General features: G+C 44.4%; 1 protein-coding gene and 1 long non-coding RNA gene across 2 annotated transcripts in view; one reads left to right on the top strand and one right to left on the bottom strand.

Moving 5' to 3' along the window:
- Positions 1-26,292, bottom strand: part of CCDC80 (coiled-coil domain containing 80) — a 181,894-nt gene that overhangs the window by 115,256 nt on the left and 40,346 nt on the right. The gene's annotated exons all lie outside the window — the stretch shown is intronic.
- Positions 247-26,292, top strand: part of LOC141076155 (uncharacterized) — a 46,808-nt gene continuing 20,762 nt past the window's right edge. The window contains exon 1 of the long non-coding RNA XR_012227425.1: positions 247-311. This is a non-coding gene — a long non-coding RNA (uncharacterized lncRNA). The remainder of the gene's footprint in view (positions 312-26,292) is intronic.

Genomic DNA, 26,292 nt, shown 5'->3' with positions numbered 1-26,292 from the left:
GTACACCCACGGCTCCGCTCCGTACACCTCGTACACACACAGCTCTGCTACATCCACACTGTAAATCCTGACCCCACACATACTTACCTCAACCAGCACCATGACAACAGCAAAGCAGAGTCTTGCAGACGGTAGACGCAAGGCTGAGCGCACAGGACCTGTGATGAGGTCACAGGAGGGGCGGAGTCAGGTGTGACATGATCGGGGGTCTGGACAAAGGCTCCTGATCATGTGACCCCCTGACTCCTCCCCTCCTGTGACCTCATCACAGGTCCTGCGAACAGAGCGAGCAGGCAAGCGAGTGCGACGCTGTGAGTGGCTGCGGGAGGGAGGGGGTCTCATGCTAAGGCGAGGATGGGGTGCGTGGGGGTGCGTGGCGGCTTATCTCCCTGCAGTGCGGGAGGAACTTGGAAACTATCACGGCAGAGGGCCGGCGGCAGGAGCAACAGTGGCCGCAGCCGCAGCAGCTGGCAAGCGGCCAGATGATCGGGCGCTGCCGCCCGCGGCCCACATGACAGCGGCCCAGCGGGAAAATGCCCGGTTGGTTATATTGCCAATCCGGGACTGATGTGTATTATTAATTAATTTTTAAATAATAAAAATAGCTTGTTATAATTCTTTTTACTAAACCTGTCACCAGGTTTCCCCAATATAAACTACAGCCAGCACATTTAATACCTACTTTACAGTATTCTAGTAAATATATAAGGCTACGTCCACACGGTTAGTAACCGGCAGCGCTTTGAAGGCAGCACATGTCCACTGCGTCTAAAGCGCTGCCGGCTTTTGAACACAGGTGATTCCGCATGTGTTCATTGAACCGTGCGGTATCACCGCATCCTATACATTGCACTGGTGATATTTATCTTGTGGAAATTCCGTCTCCGCAAGATAAATAGAAATTCTGTGGTCTAGAAAGACGTGCTGCATGTCTGTCTCTGCAGGTAAGCCACGGAGGTCTGAGCATGCATAGTGGGCATAGGATTTCTTGAAATCCCATCCACTATGCTGTAACATCTGGTCGCTGTGAGTTAGACGCTGCAGATGTATGCAGTATCCAAACCCACAGCGTTTAATGTCCCACTCCCCTCTACGTAGCCCCAAAAATCCCTATTATAGTCCCCCATACGGTGTGGTCCAGTCCAATATGCGTCGCTGGTCTTGCTTCGATGCCTCCTCTCTTATCGCACTCAATGTCCTCTTTCACTGCTTCATGTGGGTGAAGTGTCCTATAACATCCACGCATTGTCCCTAAATTGCACTCCTGAGCAGGCGTACTTCGTTCTGCCTTGCAGAGATCAGAGCTTTACTTCTGGGTTATCAGCGATCTTTGGATTCTCCCAGCGCATGCGCATTACTGTACTATACTAAGATCTCAGGAGGGTGTCATGATCTCAGTGCGGGTTTGACTCGCACACGTGGGGTTAATGTCTGGAACCAGTGCTGATGACTGGCATTTCTGGGGTTAAAGGTTGTGATCCCAGTGCAGGCTTACCTGCACACCTGGGGCTATGATTGTGGCCTCTCCCTGGTTCTGGGAGAGGCTTCTTATAGCCTCAGGACGCTCCCATCCCCGTCAGTTATACTTTCGCCCTTGGCATTGAGTGGTGACCCCTGAGTGTGTTTGTGCTGTGTTCTGGTTGCTTGATTCTCTGTGTACGACTCGGTCTGTTCTCTGGATATTGCTTTGGATTCTGCTTGGTACCTTCTATGTCTGTTTGGTTTTGACTTCTGCTTTGCCCTGACTATCCGTTCTGTCTCATCTCTGGTACTTTACTGATATATCTGTGTATGACCTCCGTTTTGCCTGACTCTGAGTATTTCTGTATAGTATCCTGCCATCTCTGAAAGCAGGACGCTAAGCCCCACCCCCTTGCAGTCACATGACCTTAGGTCCTGTGACTGCTTGCTAAACTTCAGCGTCCACAGGTCCTGTGTATCTGTAATTTCCGGCTGTACCTGACCCCGGGCCCCCCTACAGTGCGGGTGAGTCCCTGCTTAGTGGAGGCTGCACACCGGCACTGACAGGATCCTGACATTATAACTGACCGTTAAGTTTTTGGGGTTTTTTTTCTTTCTCTGCTGAGAAATATGGATCCCATACAATCTCTTGCTGAGCAAATGAAAAATCTGAGTCAGATGTTCTCAGCAGCAGGTTTCTGAGACAGTGCAGGGGGCTTTAGCTGCTGGGTCTCTGGGGGCTGGGGCAAGTGATGTTGTTTTGGTGTCCCCAGAACCACCTGTTAAACTGCCTGATTTCTTTTCTGGGAACAAAAAGGAGTTCAGGGTCTTCATGGAGGGGTGCAAACTCTTCTTTAGTTTGAGGCCACGTTCCTCTGGGGAAGAAACTCAGAAGGTTGGGGTCATATGTCTCTGTTAAGAGGGTCTCCACAAGATTGGGCTTTCTCCCTTCCTCCCACTGCCCCTGAGTGTCTGTGAATGCGTTTTTTGATGCCCTCGGGCACATATATGATAAGCCGGACCGAGTGCGATTGGCAGAGGACATGGTGATGAGTGTCTGTCAAGGGAAACACTCGGCTGAGTGGTTTTGTACAGAATTCCGCCGCTGGGCCGCAGAGGTCTCTTGAGTCAACACCGCACTCCGAGGACTCTTTCGCAGAGGCTTGTCCGAGCAGTTACAGGATGCCTTGACATCACATCCCCCACCTAACTCACTCGAGGACGCCATGACCCAGGCCGTCCGGATGGACCGCAGGCTGCGGGCCAGGGGGGTGATGCAGGCGGAGACTCCATTGTTCCCTAGTGGAAAAGAGACTGTTTCTGTCCCCATGGACATAGGGGCTCTCTCCCTGAAGGAAAAGGAGAGACAACGCCAGAGAGAAAAGCAGTTATGCTTCTACTGTGGTAAAACGAGACATTGGAAAAGGGAGTGTCCTGATTGTCCATCCTCAACCCGGTCGACGGGAAACGACTAGGTCTGGGTAGTCAGCGGGGAGACTACTCAGACCCTCAGGTACCCTTTTCCTCGATTTCTAAGGTGTTGCTTCATGTGGAACTGGTAGTGGACGATTGTTGTTTTCCCTCTACAGCTTTCGTGGACTGCGGATCATCCATCAATCTCATTGACTCCCAATTGGTCACACGCTGTAAGATAGGGACAGTTAGACTTAAGGTTCCAATCAAAGTGGTGGCCATTGACTCCTCCCCCCTCACTAAAGAGGGAATTCTCTTTATGTCTGACTTGTTTTCGCTCAAAGTGGGCGCTACCCATGTGGAAAAATTAAGTTGTTTGGTTCTGGACAATCTACCAGCAGCATTGGTGTTGGGCATGCCCTGGTTACAACGCCATAACCCAGTCATTAACTGGAAAACGGGGGAGATTGTTCAGTGGGGTTTAATGATTCGATGTTATGTGATAAGTCTGCACTATTGGTTGAACCTGTTAAATCTGTATCTGTGTCATCTGTCGAGCTGGAAGGTATTCCGGAGTACCTGAAAGAATTCGAAGATGTGTTCTCTGAGACGTTGCCACCACATAGACCCTTTGACTGCGCTATCGAGTTAGTCCCGGGGGCTAAATTGCCTAAAGACCGTCTGTTTAATTTATCTGGCCCTGAGCGCTTGGCCATGAAAGATTACATTGCTGAGAGTATTCGCAAAGGACACATGCGTCCCTCAGTCTTACCTGTGGCGGCAGGGGTTTTTTTGTAAAGAAAAAAGTTGGTGGTTTACGTCCCTGCCTCGATTTTCACGTTTTACAATAATTTTAATTTTTTTTAACTTTTTTCTAACTTGTTTACTTTGTCCCAATATGGGACAATCATTTTTTGCAAGCTGATTGCTTCTACAGCATGGAGATGAAGCAGCATCATCATGCTGCAGAAACTATCAGCTCTGCACTGATAGAAAAACTGCTCATCATGCACTGGGCATGATCAGCAAGTTTGCTAGGTCTGATAACCTGGATGTCGTCATGACGACATTGGGTCACCAAGGCAACGATTGGGACCCCCGTGTCACGCTCCAGATTCTCTGATCCAAAGGCAGAGGGGCTGTCAGCCCTCTGCTGGCTTCTGGAATGCTGTTATCGTGTTCGATCTCAGCATTTTGGGGCTTAAAGTGCGGTGACTGCTCTTAGTGTTGGGTGTCAGCTGTCAGAATCAGCTGACACCTGGCGGCGATCGTACACCCCCCCCCGTGTGCACGGGCGATCGCTCAGACGTAATATTCTGTCCCTGGTCAAATAGGCCCAGGACACATGGACGGAATATTACGTTTTAGGTTGGTTTTACACTTGCTGCATTTTTTGCGGCTCTTTATTGTGGCCACAATAACGGGCCACAGAAAAGCTTGCGAATGGCCGTTTTTTATTTTTCCAATGGTACTGAAATAGTAGTGGAAAAAAAAACAGCGTTCCGCAAAACCCGAAATGACGGTGCCCCACAAAAACAAACTTCCGTTTGTTTTTGCGGCCCCATTGTTTTTCAATGGGGGCCGTGTCCGTATGCCATATAAAAGATCAAGCAAGCTCGATCTTTTATCACAACCGCAAATACGGCCCTCACGGCCGTACGGCACACAGCGCACCGTGTAATTTTTGGAGGCCGATTTTGCGACGCCATAGGAGTCTATTGGGGCCGCAAAATCGGCCCGCAAAAACACGGTAAGTGTAAAAGCAGCCTAATGTCAGAAAGGAGTTAATCTTTTGCATTGATCAACAGCACTGTAGATGTTCAATAATTAAATTATTCATCAAAAATACAAATTGCCTAAAAAATCTGCCCATAGTGTACCATAAGGCATAAATCCTATATATCTACATTATAAAAATGTTATATACAAGTAATTACTCCTATTACTCTTCTTATTTTCCCCTAAAAGGTGTTCTTATGCACCAAGCAAATACTACTGCTTTGGAACGCATCAAAAATGCATTACTGACACATATACGACCTCTACCTCGTGAATGAGAAAAGAATGGTATACTATAGCTGAACTATACATATTGTGAAAATGATCTTTTATTCCTTCTTATAGACCATTCTTCTATAATACACTTCTCACAAGTATTTTCTGTTGGACTATAATAGACTGTCGTTGTCAGCCTTTATCCAGCACACTCATGGTCCTGGTGATACAGAGACCACATTAGACCTGTTAAACATCAAATACCCATTTGAGATAAAGCCACAAACCATGAGTAAATGGGTCTGGTGGAGATGTATGATCCAGTCATAGCCAAATGGCAGTGGTCTATGCAATAAGTAACTTACCATCTGATATCATTCATAATGAAAACAAATATTTCCTGGCCAAGCACTTTCAACAACGTTTTGAGGGCCCAGTTGCAATTGACTAGTATTTAGTGACAATTATACCTCCTTGGAAAATAATTTATTAATTTGTTTGTTGCGCTATTTTTTTTACTGTTCACCCATATTTTTCGGCAGAGTGTATGTAAGACCAACATTGTTGACAATTTTTTTCCTAAATAAGTTTTTAAACTGGTGTCATGTGTAGAGTGTTTTAGGAAATCCTTTTTTTGATCTAACAGTGGTATAGAAATCTATTACTCATATTTGCGAGGTGTAAGCTTTGCTGTGTAGACTGGGACGTATGATTGGAATTATCTCTTTATTATCAGTAGGAACAGAATAAAAAATGATAATATCAGCTGTTGAGGCCTAGAAAGATGCAATAGCAACACTATATGCAAAGACTTGGCTTTCTTTATATTACCCTATTGAGGAAGAAGCTGTACTCCATTAATTGTTTAGACATGATAAGCTCAAAAAAGCTAAACTCAGCCATGCCTCATTGAAATGACTCAGTCAGCATACGAGAATATGATGTCATTGTCTAAGCCATGACTGATTGCAACTTCCCATCATCTACTGTAAGTTTTCCCCTTGAGACTCTGACACATTTATTGTTGCACCATCATTCATGGTTGATGATGCATAGTTTCCATGCATCTCATAAAGCGCAGAGGGTCGCACAATCTTCACAACACAATCTTCAGAAACTATTGATATGATCTAGGAAAACATGATGACATCATAGTTATATTACTGCTATATTCCTCTTCTAGGTATAAAGTATAAAGGCTGGGTGGAAGACTGAAGAATAGAAACATGCCGTGTCTTTTTAATGTCTCTTTGTTCATTGTAATCTAATAAGGCTAATGTTGTTTTTCTTCTCTTTGAACAACAGTTCACATGGGATCTGTAAATGACTGTAATCCAACCTTCCTGAATGGGGAGAGGGTACATGAATCATGAGGTTGATGTGGTCTCTAGGGTACTACACATGGTATGCAAGATCAGTGATCAAACATTTGCTTTGCAAAGTTCAGGAAGAAAAAAGGTTCAAAATGAGAAGACATGTACTGTAAAATGCATACTAAATTCCTACTGCAGGGCAACGTAATACTAACAACAATAATCCTAATAATAATAATTCTATTTATTATTGTAATTCACCTCTGTGACTAGGTAAAAGGCAGAATACCACATTTTCAGGACTATAAAGAGGTATTCCCATTTCCCAATATATAGTAATGTAAGATAGTGCTTACTGTGTGTTATTGGGGAACACTCGCTTGGCAGTGGATTAACGTAGACAGGCACAGTTTTTCACACAAAACAGTCCATACGGTTTATTTAAAACGTCATAAACCGTACCATAAGCCATGTTGCACATCACCGGCTTACACGTAGTCCATTACTTCATCACGTATGGCTTTGCAATTGCATTCGCTAGTCACACCTGACTCTCTCCAGTCACCGGGTGACAGCACAGTTCAGTAACTGACCTTTGTCAGTGCACATAGTTCCTTTCCCATACCCAGGGTTACCTTTCAGGAGCTTCTGCTCCACAGGCTGACTCCTCATCAGTCCAAGGTCCTCAACAGGACGGCATCTTTCAATGTTGGGCCGTCCCAGGCTCTGCACACACATGTGGCCTGTCCGGGTGCTATTCGGGACGTTCGTCCAACACCCAGGCCACCAGGTCCAAAGTCTCACCGCGTGCGCTTCAGGAAGTTCATCCCCACCTGGGACCTTCCAAGTCAGATCTTCCTGGACCTAGCACTCTGAACCATTCAGGTCCATACACTTTGACCATATGACCAGACCTCAGTCACATTACATGGTTGCAACCACCCCTATGGATGGGCGGTGCATGTGTGGTTATTCAATTCCTGCCCAGCTCTCTGACTAATCCTATAAGCCCCCCTTATAAGTAAACACAACAAACACTTGTGGAGCTATAAGTCCCAGCATAACCATATCATATTGGGCTTACAGCGCAGAGGACCTCTGCGACACATACCGGCCATTTACAATACTGCCAGACCTTAATTCACCATCATAATTATGCCTCCAAGCGCATCCTGAAGCGCACACACAGCGCCCCCTAGCTGTAACAGGGGTCACTGCCTCACAGTAGGTATAATAATATTACAAAAAACCTAATAGTTGACTGTTAGTGGTCATTACCTAAGCTACTGCAATGCCCAGCACATGTGGTAAGTATCAAAGCAAATCTGAAGAACTATACTAAATTTCTAATTGGAGGTGTTTTCTAATATTATTCTTATTACACCTACTACATATTGGGATAGGATCTTGGAGATGGGAATACCCCTTTAACATTTTTTAAACTGAAGACTGCAACCAGGATCGTCCCTAGGCCTCATTTAGATGGCCGTAATGCAGGCACATATTAGCACCTGTGCTATGACTGCAAAATCTTAACATCTACTGTATATTCAAAAAACAACAATTTTGCAGTTTTCACTAAGTCACATAATCAGCAGACATTATGAGATTACTTCTCAGTAGTTATCTCATGATTATCACAGGCAGTGGTGGGCACAGACAGAAGAGGGCCACTGGGGAAGAACAAAATAAGGGTCCTTTGCAGTCTAATAACTCATAATAAAACATAATTGCACTTGCCTTGGAGGTAGAAGTGGCCCCTTACCTCATCTGCACAGATGAGGTAAGGGGCCACTTCTACATATGTTGGTGCAATTTTACTAAAGAGAGCCCCCTGTTATGAGGATTTTATACCTCAGATGAATGCCATGTACAGTTGAAGCCAGAAGTTTACATACACTAAATAAAAAGACACATATGCATGTTTTTCTCAATATCTGACATGGAATCAGAATAAACCTTCTCCATTTTAGGTCAACTAGGATTACCATTATTATTAATGTTTTCCAAATGCCAGAATAACGAGAGAGAGAATTTTTTAAGGCATTTTTATTACTTCCCGCAAAGTCAAATGTTTACGTACATTTCATTAGTATTTGGTACCATGGCCCTTAAACTGAATTGTGGCGCCCCTGAGGCTCAGCCGCCACAGAGGTACTGCACCTACTCCTGAGGTGTGGTACCCCACCATCCAGGTAAGTTGGAGGCTCCTGACCACGCTCCAACACTCGAACCCCACACAACAGAGTACTTCTGCAAAGCCACATTGCGGCTCCTTGCTTAGAGAGTAGCAGAGCACCTTTGGTGGCTCCCTGGTTGGAACACGAAACGTGCTGGGAGGTGGGTGGAGTTGAGAATACATAAAAGAGCGGGAAGGTTTAGAATTACAGGTCAGTCTAGGAGAGGAGGCCACTCAGAGAGGAGTGAGGGAAGAAGATCCCTGAGAGAGGGATGGAGGAAGGAGGTGCTGCAGCAGACCTGAGTGACCTGGGTCTGCTGGCACAGGAAAGAAAAGAAGGAGAAAGACATTGAACTGACACCTGATCTTCCATAAGAGAGAGAGATTAGAACGGAATGACGGAGTAAAAGGGAACAGAGAGGACGTGGGTTAGAGGAAGAACCCTGCCTAGAAATTCTAAGTGCAAGGCCGGGGCCTGGTCCCCGAGGTTGTATGGACACTAATGGTTCTGCAGCAGACACCGGTGGAGTAGTGGGCTGTAAATGCACTACTCCCATCTAAGACTTGGGGCACAACAGCAACTTGGATAGTGAGCCGGGACTCAGGAGTAGGGAGTCCCCGAAGCAGGCTACAGCTGTCTGCCGTACAAGTAGAGTTCTTGGGAACATCTGTCAGGAGGCACTCCAGTGTAACTCCGTACTGGGAGTACTTCACACTTAAAGGCGCTATAGAGGAGACATTCAGAAAAGGCACATATTGGCGGAGCGTTGGAAGAGAGCATTCCATCTGACCTGGAGGTTGATTGAGCCTCTGACCCGGAGGACACGGTACGGAGGCAGACACCTGTATGTACCACAAACTGTGAGTAAAGCTTTGGAACTGCAAGCCCTGGTGTCCTCCATCCATTCTTGCGCCAACGCATCCAGCCCTGCTACATCTGGGTACCAGCTTCTACACCGCTTGTGCCTCTCCTCTTCCCCCACATCTACACAGCCCTGGGGCTACAGCTCCACCTGTGGGGAGCTTCACCATCTTGGTTGCTACACACCACCAGCCCCAGAGGATCTGCATGCAGCGTCGGCCTAACATCTCACTTGCCGAACACCACAGGTGGCATCACAAACTATTCATTCAAATCATTACATTCCCCCATTACTTGGGCGCCCAGGGCCACAGACCGGGTCCCCGCTGCTGTGACACATCCCGCTGATACCGGCCTGGTACCGAGTACCCCAGAGCCCTGGGAGGGCGACCCAGAATGACTTGGATCAAACGTTTGAGATAACCTCCCACAAGCTTCTCACAACATTTGGGCCCACTCCTCCTGACAAAACTGGTGTAACTGATCCTGGTTTGTAGGTCGCCTTGCTTGCATCTGCCTTTTCAATTGGATTAAGATTTGGTCACTCCAAAACATTGACTTTGTTATCCTTAAGCCACTTTGTTACCATTTTCGCAGTATGCTTCGGGTCATTGTCCATTTCAAAGACCCATTTCCACCCAAGCTTTAACTTTCTGGCTGATGTGTGTTAGGCATCGAGCTTCCCCCACTGCACAGGGGGAATCTCAAGCCATGTCCTCTGTGGTCTCCCATTCCTCTGTAGCCGCAGAGATTCCTGCTCAGCAGCTTCTTGCCCAGGCTGATGCTAGGCGTCTGGTTGCTCCTTCTGGCTCTGCTATAACTCCATGCTTGAGTCAGCAGCAAGTAGACACTTCTGGGACTAAGTCCTGTTTTTTAGGTACTGAGCATGCTGTGGGACAACCTCTCATTGGAAGTCGGAGGTCACATGCACAGGTCCCGTTCCTGCTCGGATTGGTCCACTACTGGGAAGGTCCCGGAAGGACATCGCTATAAGAGAATCGCATGGCCACCTGGCCATGTGCTAGTATAGACTCTAATGGTTAGTTGTGTGTGTGATGATGGATGCTTGAGACTGGTGACTGACTCATTAAAAAACCCATACCCTTGGTTGTGTTTGTGTTCAGGGTTAGTGTTTAGAGTCAGCGCCGAGTAGTGGCACTGCCTAGTGCCGCAGTGTCCCAGGCTGCTCTCACAAAGTAACGCCAGAGTGTGCCATCCAGCACGAAGGCACATTGTACCGCATACTTCAGCGTCCGTCAGTGCGGCGCCGTGCGCTGATAGAGCGCTTTCCAGTTAAGCGTAAGCTGGTTAGTGGCATCTGCCAGTGCATGCAATTGTAACGGTGCTACCTTTCTTTATTCAGTCCTGGCATCGCAGTTGCGGTGTCGAACAATAGTGGGACTAGAGGGACTCCAACCCTGTGTCCTTGGGGCAGAGTCCTGTGTCCCTTTACTAGCGCTCACCCTGCCGAGCTCTGTGAAGTTAACAGGCGCCGACGTTGGCTTCTGCGGCTCTGTGCAGTAACAGTTAGTTCCTGTGTACACCAGGTCAGCAGTTATCCAGCCGGTGCTCAGTTAGTGTACGCCATTACTAAGCAGCAGTTTGCCACCTCTGCACGGTGGACCCCAGGCTGCAAACGCACCTTACTACTATTTTATTATTTGGTGCATTCCACCAGCCCTAACATTATACTAGTGCCAGGGTCTGGCTAGTAATGGCGGACGAACAGCGACTGCTGCAGTACATCCGGCAGTTGGAGGGCAGGTTGGCGGCTCTCGAGCGTTCAGCCTCAGCTGGCGATGTTACTGCAGTCGCTGTTCAGGCAGCCACGGAGGCTGTCTCCTGTGTGACCACTGCCATCCCTGCCCCAACTTTGTCCCGCCTCCTGCTGCCCGAGAAGTTCTCGGGCGATAGTGCTTCTTGCAGGGGTTTTGTGAGCCAGTGCACTATACAGCTGGAGCTGCTGGCTGCACGATTCCCCTCCAAGCGGGCTAAGGTGGGATTTATTGTTTCCGTCTTGTCAGGCAGGGCTTTGGAGTGGGCCACACCACTGTGGGAGCGTGGTGATCATGCGGTGCAGAGTGCCTCGCAGTTCTTGGGCACTCTGAAGCAGGTTTTCCTGGGACCGTGAGTCACCCATGACACCACGCTCCGGCTGCTGGCATTGTCACAGGGCTCCTCCATGGTCAGCCACTTCGCCATCCAGTTACGGACACTGGCCTCGGAGTTGGAGTGGCCAGATAAGGTCCTTATTCCGGCATTCTGGAGAGGTTTGGCTATCCATGTGAAGGACGCTCTGGCCACCCTGTGATCTGTCATGTTTGCCGGCAGTCCGGTCACCTTGCCAACCGATGCCCACAGCGGCTGGGAAAACGCTTGCACCTAGCGGCCGTAGGAGGTGGCTCACTAGAATCAGCGGCATTTTCCTCCAAGTTGTCCTTTAAGGGGACACTTGAGTTTGGTTCTTCCACTCTGGCGGTGGAGGTTTGCGTGGATTCTGGAGAGGAGGGCAATTTTGTGTCGCATGCCTTCGCTCAACGGCACGCAATACCCATGGTTATGTTATCTAGGCCAGTCACCATCAGAGTGGTGAACGGCGCAACTCTGCCCTCACAGAATACCCACCAGACCGCCCCATTGTTACTCTCGGTGTCTCCATCTCATCAGGAGACGATATCCCTCCTCGTCATGCCCGAGGGTATCGTCCAGGTCCTTCTAGGGGTCCCCTGGTTACGGTATCACTCTCCCCATATAGAATGATCCTTGGGGAAGATTCTTGGTTGGAGTATATCATGTGAGGGTAGATGTATGAGGGAGTGCATTCAGGTTGCCTCCACCGAGGTCCCCGCAGATCTTTTCCCGCTCCCCAAACACTATCATCAGTATGTAGACGTGTTCTCCAAAAAGGCGTCAGAAACCCTTCCACCGCATTACCCCTATGACTGTCCTATTGACCTCCTGGAGACAGAGGCCATGTCTCAATAGATCAGGGAGAATCTGGCAAGAGGATTCATTAGGAAGTCAGTGTCACATGACCCTCTTCCCATTGGAAAAAATAAAGTTGAATCCAAAATGGCTGACTTCAAAATGGCCGCCATGGTCACCACCCATCTTGAAAAGTTTCCCCCCTCCCATATACTAATGTGCCACAAACAGGAAGTTGATATCACCAACTATTCCCATTTTATTTAGGTGTATCCATATAAATGGCCCACCCTGTACACATGTGCTGGCAAGAAATCTTGGTAGGGAAAGCAGGTCACAGAAAAAAGAATGACCTGTCACTGTCAAGGTATGGGTTTAATCATTATAAAAAGTTCTGTACATACGGTACATGCAGCTATTTTGCAGTATAAAATCTTCATTGCAGGTTCTTTTTATTCAAGGTAACTGTAGCAATATGTTATATGTTGATGTGGCCTCTAGGGGTCTCACTACTTTGATGTGGGTACTATAGAGTGTAAGAACTTGTTGGTTAGTTGTTGTTAGCAGACATCTTGTAATGGAGGAATATATCACAAGTCTCATGTAATAAACAAGCCTGGAGATATCCAAGGAGTGTGACCCTTGACCGGAAATACATAACAGAACATGGTGGCAGCTGGGCACAGAACCTGCAAATCCTCAGAGCTTGTGTGAGGCTGGGACTGTACAGAGGATCACAGAGAATCACAGCACCTGTAAGTACAGACTCCCTGACAATACTACAAAATGGAGACTGGTCTGAAGCCCCCTCAGGGACTGGATGTGACTTCATGTAATTTGTCCCAGACTTGGAGACATTGGAAGGAAGAGTTTACACTGTATGTGGATCTCACAGTGGCCCCCACTGATGACAAACGAAAAGTGAAGCTGTTTTATTACCTTATTGGGGAAAATGGCAGAGAATTAGCCCACACCTTACTCCCACACACAGACAACCTCCTTCTAGCAGATACAGTATTGTGCAGGCATTTGATAAACACTGTGACCCAAAGAAGAATGAGACAGTGTAAAGATATAACTTTTTCACAAGGCATCAGGAGGATGGTGAAAATGTGGACAGATATCTGACAGAGTCGAGGAGGCTGGCAACAACATGTGGTTTTGGAGAGATCAGGGACAGTCTAATCAAAGACAGAATGGTGTGTGGCACCTTGTACATCCGACCTGAGGAAGAGGTCATGGAATGGACCTCGAAACGCGTTGTCTTTGTATGTACCATGAAATAAAGCATTGATATTGGAACCTACTCCTAGAATCGACTGGATTTCCTCCATTTGAGGGTTGAAGTATAGCAGCGCGGGAACCAGGTGTTTTTTTTTTTTCCCTTTTGGGATCTCCTCTTTGAGTAATGGAAGCAGATGCTGTCTGTCTACACCCTCCTGCTGCAGCTTCATTATATGGGATTGAGCGTATTTAGTAGTTGTGGAGTTACACAACCTCTGAGGGTGAGTACCCTGAACAATTCAAATTTTACTTATTATATCTGGTAAAGCCCTACGGGCGCGCTTTTGTGGTTTCTTTTATCTTGAGAGAGGAAGACATGACTTTAGAGAAATGCATGCAAATCTGCAGGGCTGCTGAACTGACAAAACACAGCCTGAAGATGATGGCAGGCACCAGTGATAATGATGATGATAAGGTACATGCAGTATCTATGAAAGGAAAGACAAGACCAAGCTCCCCTATAAGCACTGTCCACTGCAAGTATTGTGGGAATAGACATGAGAGAGGCAAAACCAAGTGTTCAGCATATGGTGAAACCTGCAGATTGTGTGGAAAGAAGAATCATTTCTCAGCTGTCTGCAGGCAAGGAACAGACAAACAGTACAGACAGCTCCACACTGTGACACCAGACACTGACAGTGCAGAGGACATTTCATGGCTACAACTGCAGCCTGCAGCAGAGAAAGTCAGCATAGTCAGGCAGTCAGGAGGCAAGGATGCCAAGCAGCTTTATGCAACATTCTTGTTGGACGAAAATCCCATTAGATTTCAGTTGGAGTGTGGAGCAAGCTGCAATGTAATTCCATCTGCTCTGCTGAACAAACAGATTTCCATTGAGCCAACTGACAAGGTACTGGTGATGTACAACAAAAGTGTTCTGAAACCAATGGGGACATGTAAGCTCAAAATACGGAACTAAATGCAGAGCACAACTTGGATATTCAGAAAATAAAAATGTATGCTGATTTATTTGAAGGTGATGGGTGCTTTGAAGGTAAATATAGGCTAGAAATTGACAACACCGTGCAGCCTACCAGATTACCTACAAGGAGAGTGCCTGTAGGTTTAATGCAACCACTGAAAGTAGAACTGCAAGATTTACAGAGAAGAGGTATGATAGCACCAGTCAATAAGAGCACAGATTGGATCAGCAGTTTGGTCATAGTGCAGAAACCATCTAGCAAGTTAAGAATATGCATTGATCCTTAGCCACTCAACAAGGCGCTGAAAAGAAATCATTACCCCATGCCGACATTAGATGATGTTCTACCAAATCTATCAAAAGCTAAAATATTTTCTGTATGTGATGTGAAAAATGGATTTTGGCATGTGGCACTGACTGAAGAATCAAGTTTATTTACAACATTTTCTTCACCATTTGGACGCTTTAAATGGCTGAGAATGCCCATGGGACTAAAACCTGCTCCAGAGGTGTTCCAGCAGACGTTAATGCAGGCTTTGGAAGGACTTCCTGGAGTGAAGACAATAGCAGATGATATACTAATAGTGGGAGAAGGTGAAGATATGGAATCTGCAATCAAGGATCACGATCAGAAGATGATACAATTTTTGGACAGATGCAGAGCAAAACACATAAAGCTGAACTTGGACAAATTCAAACTGAAAATGACAGAAGTGGCCTATGTTGGACATCGTCTGACTTCAAACGGTGTAAAAGTAGATCCTGAAAAGGTGAGAGCAATACAAGATTTGCCTACCCCTACTGATGTTTGTGGAATACAACGATTTTTGGGCATGGTAAATTATCTCTCCAAATTTTGCAGTCATCTGTCAGACATGTGTGAGCCACGGACACAGCTAACCCACAAAGATGTGCTCTGGGAATGGACGGAAATCCAGGAGACTGCTTTCCAATCAGTAAAGAAAGCTATTGCAGATGCAGCAACCCTAAAGTATTTTGATCCAGATCAAGAAGTAGTGGTACAATGTGATGCTTCAGAAAAAGGCCTTGGAGCTACATTAATGCAGAACAAACAGCCAAACACATTTGCAAGCAGAGCCCTTACAACAACAGAGCAGGGATATGCTCAGATTGAGAAGGAACTACTGGCTGTGGTACTTGGGTTGGAGAAGTTTCACTAATACACCTATGGTCGACGGGTAAGAGTACAGTCGGATCACAAACCTTTGGAGAGCATTACAAAGAAACCACTACTGAATGCCCCAAAGAGACTACAGCATATGCTGTTACAACTTCAGAAATATGATTTTGACATCGGGTACTGTCCAGGAAAAGACTTACTGATTGCAGATACGCTAAGCAGAGCTTACCTTCCTATCACAAATAATAAGGAGAAAGACATTGAAACCATCAATATGTGTAACTATCTTGCAGTGTCAAAAGAAAAGTTGAAGCAAATCCAGACTTTCACAGAGAAGGATAAAAGTCTCCAGAGTTTAAAGACTGTCATCTTGCAGGGCTGGCCAAAATACAGGTAACATGCTCCAAGGGAAGTTTCACCATTCTTCCACATAAGAGATGAATTGTCACTGCAGCAAGGAATCATCTTTAATGGAGACAGGGCAGTTATACCAGAAGTTCTCAGAAGAGACATACTGAAAACATTGCACTCTTCTCACTTAGGCATGGAAGGATGTCTACGTCGAGCGCGAGAATCTGTTTATTGGCCAGGTATGAATGAAAACATTCAAAATTATATAGCACAATGTGAAATATGTGCATTCTGCAGTGATAAGCAACCAAAGGAGACATTGCAACCACATGAAATTCCACATAGGCCATGGTCAAAAATAGGAACGGACTTGTTCACATGGAATGACAAAGAATACCTGATTACAGTGGACTATTTCTCTAACTTCTGGGAGGTTGATTTGTTGCAGGACACAAGGGCGGGAACAGTGATTAAAAAACTCAACGCCCATTTTGCCAGGTATGGCATTGCAGATGTCGTTTTCTCGGACAATGCGGCGCAGTTTAATTTGGAAGAGTTCAAAACCTTCAGCAAGAAATGGGAATTTGAACACTAGACGTCTTCTCCCAGATATCCTCAGAGTAATGGGAAAGCAGAGTCAGCAGTAAAAACAGCCAAAAGACTCATGCAGAAAGCAAAACAAGCAGGTACTGATGTATATCTGTCTATACTGGATCATAGAAACACACCCACTCAAGGCCTAGATAGCAATCCGGCGCAGAGGCTCATGAGTAGGCGTACAAAGACACTCTTACCAACTGCTAGTCATCTGTTAAAGCCAAAGTTGCTGGGAAACAACAAAGCTAAATTACAGAAGAATCAAGATAGGCAAGCTTTCTATTACAATAAATCTGCAAAGGATCTGCCTGAGCTCCAGAGAAATGACATCATTCGGCTGCAGCCAAGCAGCACGTTTGACAAACACTGACAAAAGGCAAAAGTTGTCCAGAAACTAGGACCTCGGTCATACGAAATTCTAACAGAGGAAGGAAGAAGACTAAGGAGAAATCGGAGATATCTGAGGAAATCACAAGAAAGAGATAATTCATTTTCATGGCCTTTTGAGCAGTATCCTGACACCCAAGACAACGAGGCAGCAAGTACAAGTCAAGTACCAACAGTGACAGCTGTCCATCAGGGTGAGGATTCTGGCCAGGGACAGGCAATATCAGAAGGCATATTACCAGGATCAGAAGAACTACCAGACGTAGGCAGTGACACATCTTATGTTACTAGAACTGGCAGAATTATCAGAAAGCCGGCGCACCTCAAGGATTATATCTAACTGGACTTATTATGTTATAGCTCTAACTTGGTCATGGTATACATTGTTTATTAATTTTATTGTTCTTTCAGTTAAAAGAGAAAGGATGTAGCAATATGTTATATGTTGATGTGGCCTCTAGGGGTCTCACTACTTTGATGTGTGTACTATAGAGTGTAAGAACTTGTTGGTTAGTTGTTGTTAGCAGACATCTTGTAATGGAGGAATGTATCACAAGTCTCATGTAATAAACAGGCCTGTGATCATTGACCGGAAATACATAACAGAACAGTAACCACAACATTTTAGTATGTAATCTTCATTCCTTCATTCACTTTCATACATCTCATATGCAGTTTGCAGCATTATCCAAGTTTCAAGTTTTTATATTGTAGGAATGTCCCTCCTAGTAATATTGGCTGGATGTAAGGTGTGGGTGTATCTAGGATGCTGTAGTCCTCATTAGCTCATATGTTCAGCACAACTTTTCTCCTGCACCGATTTGCTCTTCATGTGCTTTTCTCCCTTATCCATAGCCTGCTTTCCCATTGCTCCATGAGACTACAGTTGTGCTGAAAAGTTTACAAACCCCGGCAGAATTTTTGCTTTCTTGGCTTTTTTTCAGAGACTATGAATGATAACACCAAAACTTTTTCTCCACTCATGGTTATTGGTTGGGTGAAGACATTTATTGTCAAGCTATTGTGTTTTATCTTTTTAAATCATAATGACAACCCAAAACATCCAAATGAACCTGATCAAAAGTTCACATAACCTGGTGATTTTGGCCTGATAACATGCACAGAAGTTGACACAAATGGGTTTGAATGGCTACTAAAGGTAACATGCTCACTTGTGACCAGTTTGCTTGTAATCAGTGTGTGTGCATAAAAGCTGCGTGAGTTTCTGGGATTCAGACAGATTCTTGCATCTTTTATCCAGCCACTGACATTTCTGGATTGTGAGTCATGGGGCAGGCAAAAGAATTGTCAACGGATATACGGGAAAAAGTAGTTGAACTGTATAAAACAGGAAAGGGATGCAAAAAAGTATCCAAGGAATTGATAATGCAAGTCAGCAGCATTCAAACTGTGATTAACAAATGGAAAATCAGGGGCTCTGTAAATACAAAACCACGGTCAGGTAGACCATCAAAAATGCTGCGCAGGAGCTACCTAATGAATACACTCATCAGCCGCTCTGTTGTGAAATCTCTTGCTCGGAGTTCTGAGCCGAAGCTCCCTCTGGTGGCTGCTGAGAGTAGTGGAGCTGGTCAGGTGGATGGAAGTTCCCCACCTGACAACGATAATTGAAAACCTGGGATTACTGGCTGGGAGCATATAATTGAGCTGGCTGCTCTTGGAGGTTGCTGGTGATTTCCTCAGTGTGCATTTGGAGCTCTTTTGTCCCCTGCCTGATCTGCATGGTTGAGCTAAGTGATTCTTTTGCTAATCCTTTGCATCTAAACTGGTTGTGTCTTTTTTTTTGCTTTCTGTTTTTCTGCTAGGGTTCAGCGTGCTCCCTACTGGGGGCAGCGCTGGGCCCTGCTTCATATGTTGCAGCTTGTTCAGTCCCCTGTTATGTTAGTATCTTTTTGCTTTGCTGCAAGTTTATAACAGAGTGCGGGGGTGAGATGTGGATAGGATCAGGGGTCTGCAATCTGCTTAGTTACCAACCTCTCTGGTCTTCTGGTGGCTTAGCCTGTTCCTGCCATGCTCCTCAGGGACCCATTCACAACACCGCTCCTGCTCTCACTGTTATTAGCAGCAGAAGGTGTCGGATGATGAGAGCTGTAGTCCTATCTGCTGACACCAGTGACTGGAGATAAACTTTATACCTCCGATCACAGCTGAGCGCTCGTGCTGTCTTTTGAAAGCTTGTGACCCTCGGCTCTCAGACTGGTGGGGATTATTTCATAGCTGATCAGAAGTGGGGCATGTCGCGCTGTCATGCACATGACAGCGTGGCAAACACTGGATGTTCAGGCCCCTCATTCAAGTGAATCGGGTCCGGGTTTTGGTCCGGGTACTGTTCTGGTGCCGGAAGCCGAACTTTTTTTAACTGCTCGGCCAAACCCACCGGACCTGAACATCCAGGTGTCCGCTTATCTCTAGTAAGTATTCTTTCTTCACCGCCCTATGGTATAAATTTCTGCAATTCACATGTGGTGTTAACATGCTTACTGCACCCTAGATGAATTAATTAAGAGGTGTTTTTTGTAAAATGATGTCACTTATGGGGGTTTCTGCTGTTCTGACACCTCAGGGGCTCTGCCAATGTGACATGACACTCTCAAACTATTCCAGTACTCGAGTATGGCGCTTCTTCCCTTCTGAGTTTTGCACTGTGCCTCAAAAGTACTTTTCAACAACATATGGGCTTGGGGAGAGGGGGGGATTTTTGAAGCTCACCATGCCATGTCATCTGATATTGGAGGCTGAAATCTGTGTCGGGTGCTGGTCCTGCTGGTGAAGCTCAGCCAAAGGTTCAAGGAAAGGAAATAAGCGGCACATCTATCCACAATATGTAAAAAGTTTAACATATTGAGGACGGATGTGCCACTTATTTCCTTTCCTTGAACATATAGGCTTATCTGTGTACTCAGGAGAAATTGCACAACAAATTGTATGGTCCATTTTGCTCCTGTTACCCTTTTGAAAATGAAAACTTTTTTGGCAAAACCAATAGTTTTGCGGGAAAAATTTATTTTTTCATTTTCATAGTTCAACGTTATAAACTTATGTGAAGCACCTGGGGGTTCAAACTGCTCAATATACATCTATATTAATTTCTTGAAGGGTCTAGTTTCCAAATTGGCATCATTTGATTCCACTTTTTAGGCACATCAGGGGCTCTCCAAACACAACATGGCATCTGCTAACCATTCCAGTCAATTTTGCGGTCAAAAAGTCAAATGGCACGGTTTCATTATGAGGCCTGCCATGCACCCAAACAGTAGTTTTTCTATACATATTGGGTATCGGCATTCTCAAGAGAAATTGTAAAACAATTTGTATGGTGCATTTTCTCCTATTACCCCTGTGAAAATGCTAAATTTGGCGCTTAAAGAGCATTTTTGTGGGAAAAATTTGACTTTTTATTTTCACGGCTTACCATATATCTAGACACATTCCTTGAGGGGTCTAGTTTCCTAGCCCAGCCATGCACCCAAACAGTATTGGCGTACTCAGGAGACATTGCACAACAAAGTTTGACATTCATTTTCTCCTGTTAACCTTGTTAAAATAAAAAATATTTGGGTCAAATGTAAAATATTTGTGAAAAAAGTTAAATATTCATTTTCCCTTCCACATTTCTTCAGTTCCTGTGAAACACCAGAAGGGTTAATAAACTTCTTGAATGTGGTTTTGGGCACCTTGAGTCACTTTTGGGTATTTTCTATCATATAGTCCCTTCAAAGTCACTTCACATGTGACATGGTCCCTAAAAAAAATGGTTTTGTAAATTTTGTTGGAAAAATGAGAAATCGCTGATCAACTTTTAATCCTTCGAACTTTCTAACAAAAAAGTTTCAAAAATTGTGCTGATGTAAAGTAGACATGTGGGAAATGTTATTTATTCATTATTTTGCATGACATAACTCTCTAGGTCATAAAAATGAAAAAATTGAAAATTGCAAATTTTCTCACAAATAAACGCAAGTTATATCGAACAAGTTTTACCACCATCATGAAGTACAATATGTCACAAAAAAACATTCTCAGAATCAGTAGGATCCGTTGAAGTGTTCCAGAGTTATTGCCACATAGCTGACAGTGACAGTGGTCAGAATTGTAAAATTTGTCCTGATCATGAAGGTGAAAACAGGATTGGGGCTAAACAATCGTCCACTGGGACAGTTTAATTCAGATTTAATTCAGATTTGATGTAAGGACTGAATAGCTGTATACAGCCATGCCATTTTTTTCTTTGACAGGGTCATGCTGCTAACAATATCTGAGCAGAAGTTATGACATTTTAACTCCTGCTTCTTTCCAAAGGCAATTTGGGGGAATTAGCATTTTCACACCTGTATTACATGTTAGTGCAGTCTGCCTGTGCTTACCATTCTGAGCCATTGGGCCAAGTGAGGAGCCTTAAATGAACCAGTGTCCACCCCAAAAGTATGACTTAATAATAAAGTGGTTCTGATGGGGAAATTTTCGAAACATACTACGCAGTTACCAATTGAATCTTTTAATTTTCTAGAATAAATTATATTTTGTTTAAAGAGTTAAAGAAACTGAATTGTAACCAGACAGCCATAATTATTATTGACAAGATCAGCAGATATACGATTTCTCCGGAATAAACACTTCACACATTTTTGTGTTTGCGCAACACCATAAATTAGGGTTTTACTGGTATTCAGCGAGAACTGAAAAACAAAACCGGCAGTGTTCACAGGTAAACACAGAACACATATTCATGTCTATTTTCGGATGTGAAGAAATTGTACAGAAATGGCTGGAGCTTTGGTACAGACACATTCTGCCAGGTGGTTGCGGTATTATCCAAAAAATTTTTTTCATAACCCATAAAATATTCTTTTGGTAAATAAAACATTTTGGGTATCAATTTGTAAAAGGGACATTGATTTCCTAAAATGACTTGAGACCCATTTCATTATCTAACTGATCACCGTCCATTATGTAACATATACTATGGATTATGGTATATGATGATATGTTTGTCTTGGCGTTAGTGATTTGTCCTCCAGCATTTTCCGAAGTCTGCGGTTAAACAGACAAATAGTGAAATTAAAGATATTTGATATTTATGTGGCTGCTGAGCAGATGAAAAGGAAAGGGCAGACGTGCGCTAACCTCACCGAGTTTATAAAAAAAGATTTGGTTCAAATATCTCGGTCAGCATTTCTGGAAAATATATTAAAGGAAATATGTTACCACAGATCAACCCTCTCTCCGTATGGAGCCTCACATAGTGAATAACTGGATTCCTCCTCCAGAACCAGTGCAGACCCTGAGATATAATTTATGGGTCTTTTGCTGTTATAACTGCAAATTGACTGACTTGAAAGAAGATGTCTTAGACATACATCGTATTATTTTCATAGCTGGGGTCTCATCGTTTAGGTCACCACTTTTACCAATTTGGAAGTGTTGGAGAATGTGCCACAGGAATGGACATAGGCATCTATGGCAAATATGGGCCTGATTACTAGAAGACTTTTTGTGCTCCTTGGTCTTCAATAGCTAAGCATAAAGCTCATGCAAATGTTTTTAACAAACTATCAGTATTTCCGAACTATGAAAGTTACCAGCTTTTGTTATTTACTTACATTTCCGCAGAGTAGGAAGCTGCGCGATTCTCTACTGGGCTCCGGTACACCGGCATAGTCTCCACATGCGGCATATCACCTCCTGATGTGCACAGTTTTTAAGATTTACGTATTGCTCTAACCCCAACCTTATTTTTCTGGATTTACCTCCAAAATTAGCCATAATTATAGCTTCAACACAATAATATAGACATGAGTTCTGAAAGCTACTAACAAATGGTAGTGCCCTCTACTGCCCCATAGTATCTTGTATCAAAGCTTATAAGGAAGCATAGTGCAAATATGTGTCAGTATCAGTACAATGATATTAATATACTAGAAACAATTGTGTGCCAAGCACCCAGAATAACTTAGACCACTATGCCAGACACATAATAATACCCAAAAAACAGTCATGATTACATATCGGTGCCTTACAAATATACCATCCACAGTTTTGGAGTAATTTATTAAGGCTGGTGTCACATATCACTAGTTAAGAGCTGGTGCTGATTTCCACATGTATACCAGTTTTCTGATGTTCGTATTGTAAATTTAAGGCATTGTATTAGGCTAAAGCGTTACCCGTAGAGTTGAGCGAAACAGGTCTGTCAATTTCAAAAATCGCCGACTTTCGCCAAAGTCGGGTTTCATGAAATGAAACCCGACCATAGCGTGAGGTCGGCCATGAAGTCGGCTACCCGAGCGCCAAAGTCGTGTTTCAAATGATGCTTCCAGTGCCTTTTTTCAGCCAATGATGGAGGACGCACACTGTGGGCAACGCGATGACATAGGCAGCGGCCACCACTATCTTAGAGAAGGCAATGAAGTGATTGGCTGGCTTTGTGTGGCGTCACAGTGGGTATGAAAGGCTGTGACCGCCGACCGCCATCTTACTTCTGCCGACCTTAGCATAGGGAGAGGTGCTGCTGATTCTGAATAGGGAGAGCGTTAGGCAGTAAAGCCAAAAAAAAAAACTGCTTCTGCTGATAGCTCTTTTCACTGTACAGTTAGTGTGCAGCGAAAGGGGAGGGTTTTTGCTTTTGTGCAGCAGCGCTGGTGATGATTAGGCTGCATTATAAGGCTACCTGCTAGCTGCATTGCTGTGTGCACACTGGTGTTCAAACTGCTTTTTTCAAAGCACTCCAACTTTTATTATTTTGTCCTGGTGAGTTACTGAGCGTTCATTTTTTCACACACCGTCTAGCAGTGTACGATCCTCACACACTACCGTGTACCGGCTGGTATCACGGACAAATAGAAGCTATCTGGATGTGACTCTGGAAGAAAAAGCCAAGGAGTTTGTCTGTTTTACCAGACCTACACCCTAGAGTGCTGTCCGCTTTTCAAACAGTTTCGTATATCTGCTGTTTGACTACGGTGAAAACATGAGAGAGACAGCGTGTGTCAGTCCCTATAGAAATAGACAGAGATTGACAATTTTCCATACAGACACCGTATAGTGGTGTACGCTCCTCACACACTACCATGTACCGGCTGGTATCACGGACAAACAGAAGCTATCTGTGTGTTACTCTGGAAAAAAAGCCAAGGAGTTTGTCTGTTTTTCCAGACCTACACCTTAGAGTGCTGTCCGCTTTTCAAACAGTTTCGTATATCTGCTGTTTGACTACAGTGAAAACTAGAGAGAGACAGCGTGTGTCAGTCCCTATAGAAATAGACAGAGATTGACAATTTTCCATACAGACACTGTATAGCGGTGTACAATCCCCACACACTACCGTGTACCAGCTGGTATCGCGGACAAATAAAAGCTATCTGTGTGCAACTATGCTGTTTGACTACGGTGAAAACTAGACAGAGACAGCGTGTGTCAGTCCCTATACAAATAGACGGAGATTGACAATTTTCCATACAGACACCGTATAGCAGTGTACGATCCTCACACACTACCATGTACCGGCTGGTATCACGGACAAATAGAAGCTATCTGGGTGTGACTCTGGAATAAAGCAGAGGAGTTTTTCCGCTTTTCCAGACCTACACCTTAGAGTGCTGTCCGCTTTTCAAACAGTTTCATATATCTGCTGTTTGATTACGGTGAATACTAGACAGAGACAGCGTGTGTCAGTTCCTATAGAAATAGACGGAGATTGACAATTTTCCATACAGACACCATATAGCGGTGTACGATCCTCACACACTACTGTGTACCGGCTGGTATCACGGACAAATAGAAGCTATCTGTGTGTTACTCTGGAAAAAAAAAGCCGAGGAGTTTTTTCGTTTTTCCAGACCTACACCTTAAAGTGCTGTCCGCTTTTCAAACAGTTTCGTAGATCTGTTTGATTACGGTGAAAACTAGACAGAGACAGCGTGTGTCAGTCCCTATAGAAATAGATGGAGATTGACAATTTTCAATACAGACACCGTATAGCGGTGTACGATCCTCACACACTACCGTGTACCGGCTGGTATCACGGACAAATAGAAGCTATCTGTGTGTTGCTCTGGAAAAAAAAGCCGAGGAGTTTGTCTGTTTTTCCAGACCTACACCTCAGAGTGCTGTCCGCTTTTCAAACAGTTTCATATATCTGCTGTTTTATTATGGTGAAAACTAGACAGAGACAGCGTGTGTCAGTCCCTATAGAAATAGACGGAGATTGACAATTTTCCATACAGACACCGTATAGTGGTGTACGATCCTCACACACTACTGTGTACTGGCTGGTATCACGGACAAATAGAAGCTATCTGTGTGTTACTCTGGAAAAAAAAGCAGAGGAGTTTGTCCGTTTTTCCAGACCTACACCTTAGAGCGCTGTCCGCTTTTCAAACAGTTTCGTATATCTGCTGTTTGATTACGGTGAAAACTTGACATAGACAGCATGTGTCAGTCCCTATACAAATAGACGGAGATTGACAATTTTCCATACACACACCGTATAGCGGTGTACGCTCCTCACACAATGCCTTGTATCACGGCCAATTAGAAGCTATCTGTGTGTGACTCTGGAAAAAAAAGACGAGGAGTTTTTCCGTTTTTCCAGACCTACACCTCAGAGTGAGTGCTGTCCGCTTTTCAGAGAGAAAAAGATGAGAGGGCACTCCAGAATATATGAGAGGATCTATGACAACACACAGTGTGAACAAGTACCAATCAAAGAAAAAGCAGTGTGTATAAAAGTCACAATCACCCACAATAAGAAAATAATCGGAACAATAAATGCCAAATATAATTTTTATTATACAAAAAACACACTTATTTGGACAAACAATATTTAAAAACAATTAAAAAGCCTAAAAAAGGACCAGATGAAACAACCCAGAGTGCATATAAGGACCCTTGTAAACACATTTACACCAAGTTGGCAATAATAAAGAATCAAAAGAATATATATATAGATGCAGGTAACAAAAAAGCCCAGTTTAACAATCATAAAAAATGTCACAGTACATGTTCAAAAAGAGTCCATAAGAGGTATGTTGGCTAACCCAATTAGCAACCTGAGACCTAAAGCGGACCCATGGCCCAATAAGCAATAATCAAAGTTGCCCTAAATTCATATGTGACATTAAAAATAGCCACCTAAGACACTATCTCAAATGAAATAATCACAAGCACCTGAAAAATAAAGTGCTAAATGTGCTGGAAAATAGACCTGAGAAGTGTGTGGTGGCAGTAAATAACCCTGTACAACAGCATTTCTGTGCCAGAAAGATAATAATTAAAGCGGTACAGTGACCTAGATGAGAAAAGGGGAAGACGTGAAAAAAAACCCTTATTGGCACAGAGAAGAAGAATGAAAACCGGCTGAATCAATCGAGCATAGAATAATACTACGTCAAAACTAAAGCATATAACAGGTTAAGCCTGCGGCCAGCATAACGGTGTAAAGTG

This window comes from Dendrobates tinctorius, unplaced genomic scaffold (assembly GCF_039654945.1).
Source record: "Dendrobates tinctorius isolate UK_male_01 unplaced genomic scaffold, ASM3965494v1 ptg000391l, whole genome shotgun sequence".
Classification (NCBI taxonomy): Eukaryota; Metazoa; Chordata; class Amphibia; order Anura; family Dendrobatidae; genus Dendrobates; species Dendrobates tinctorius.
This window is presented reverse-complemented; position numbering and strand designations above follow the sequence as displayed.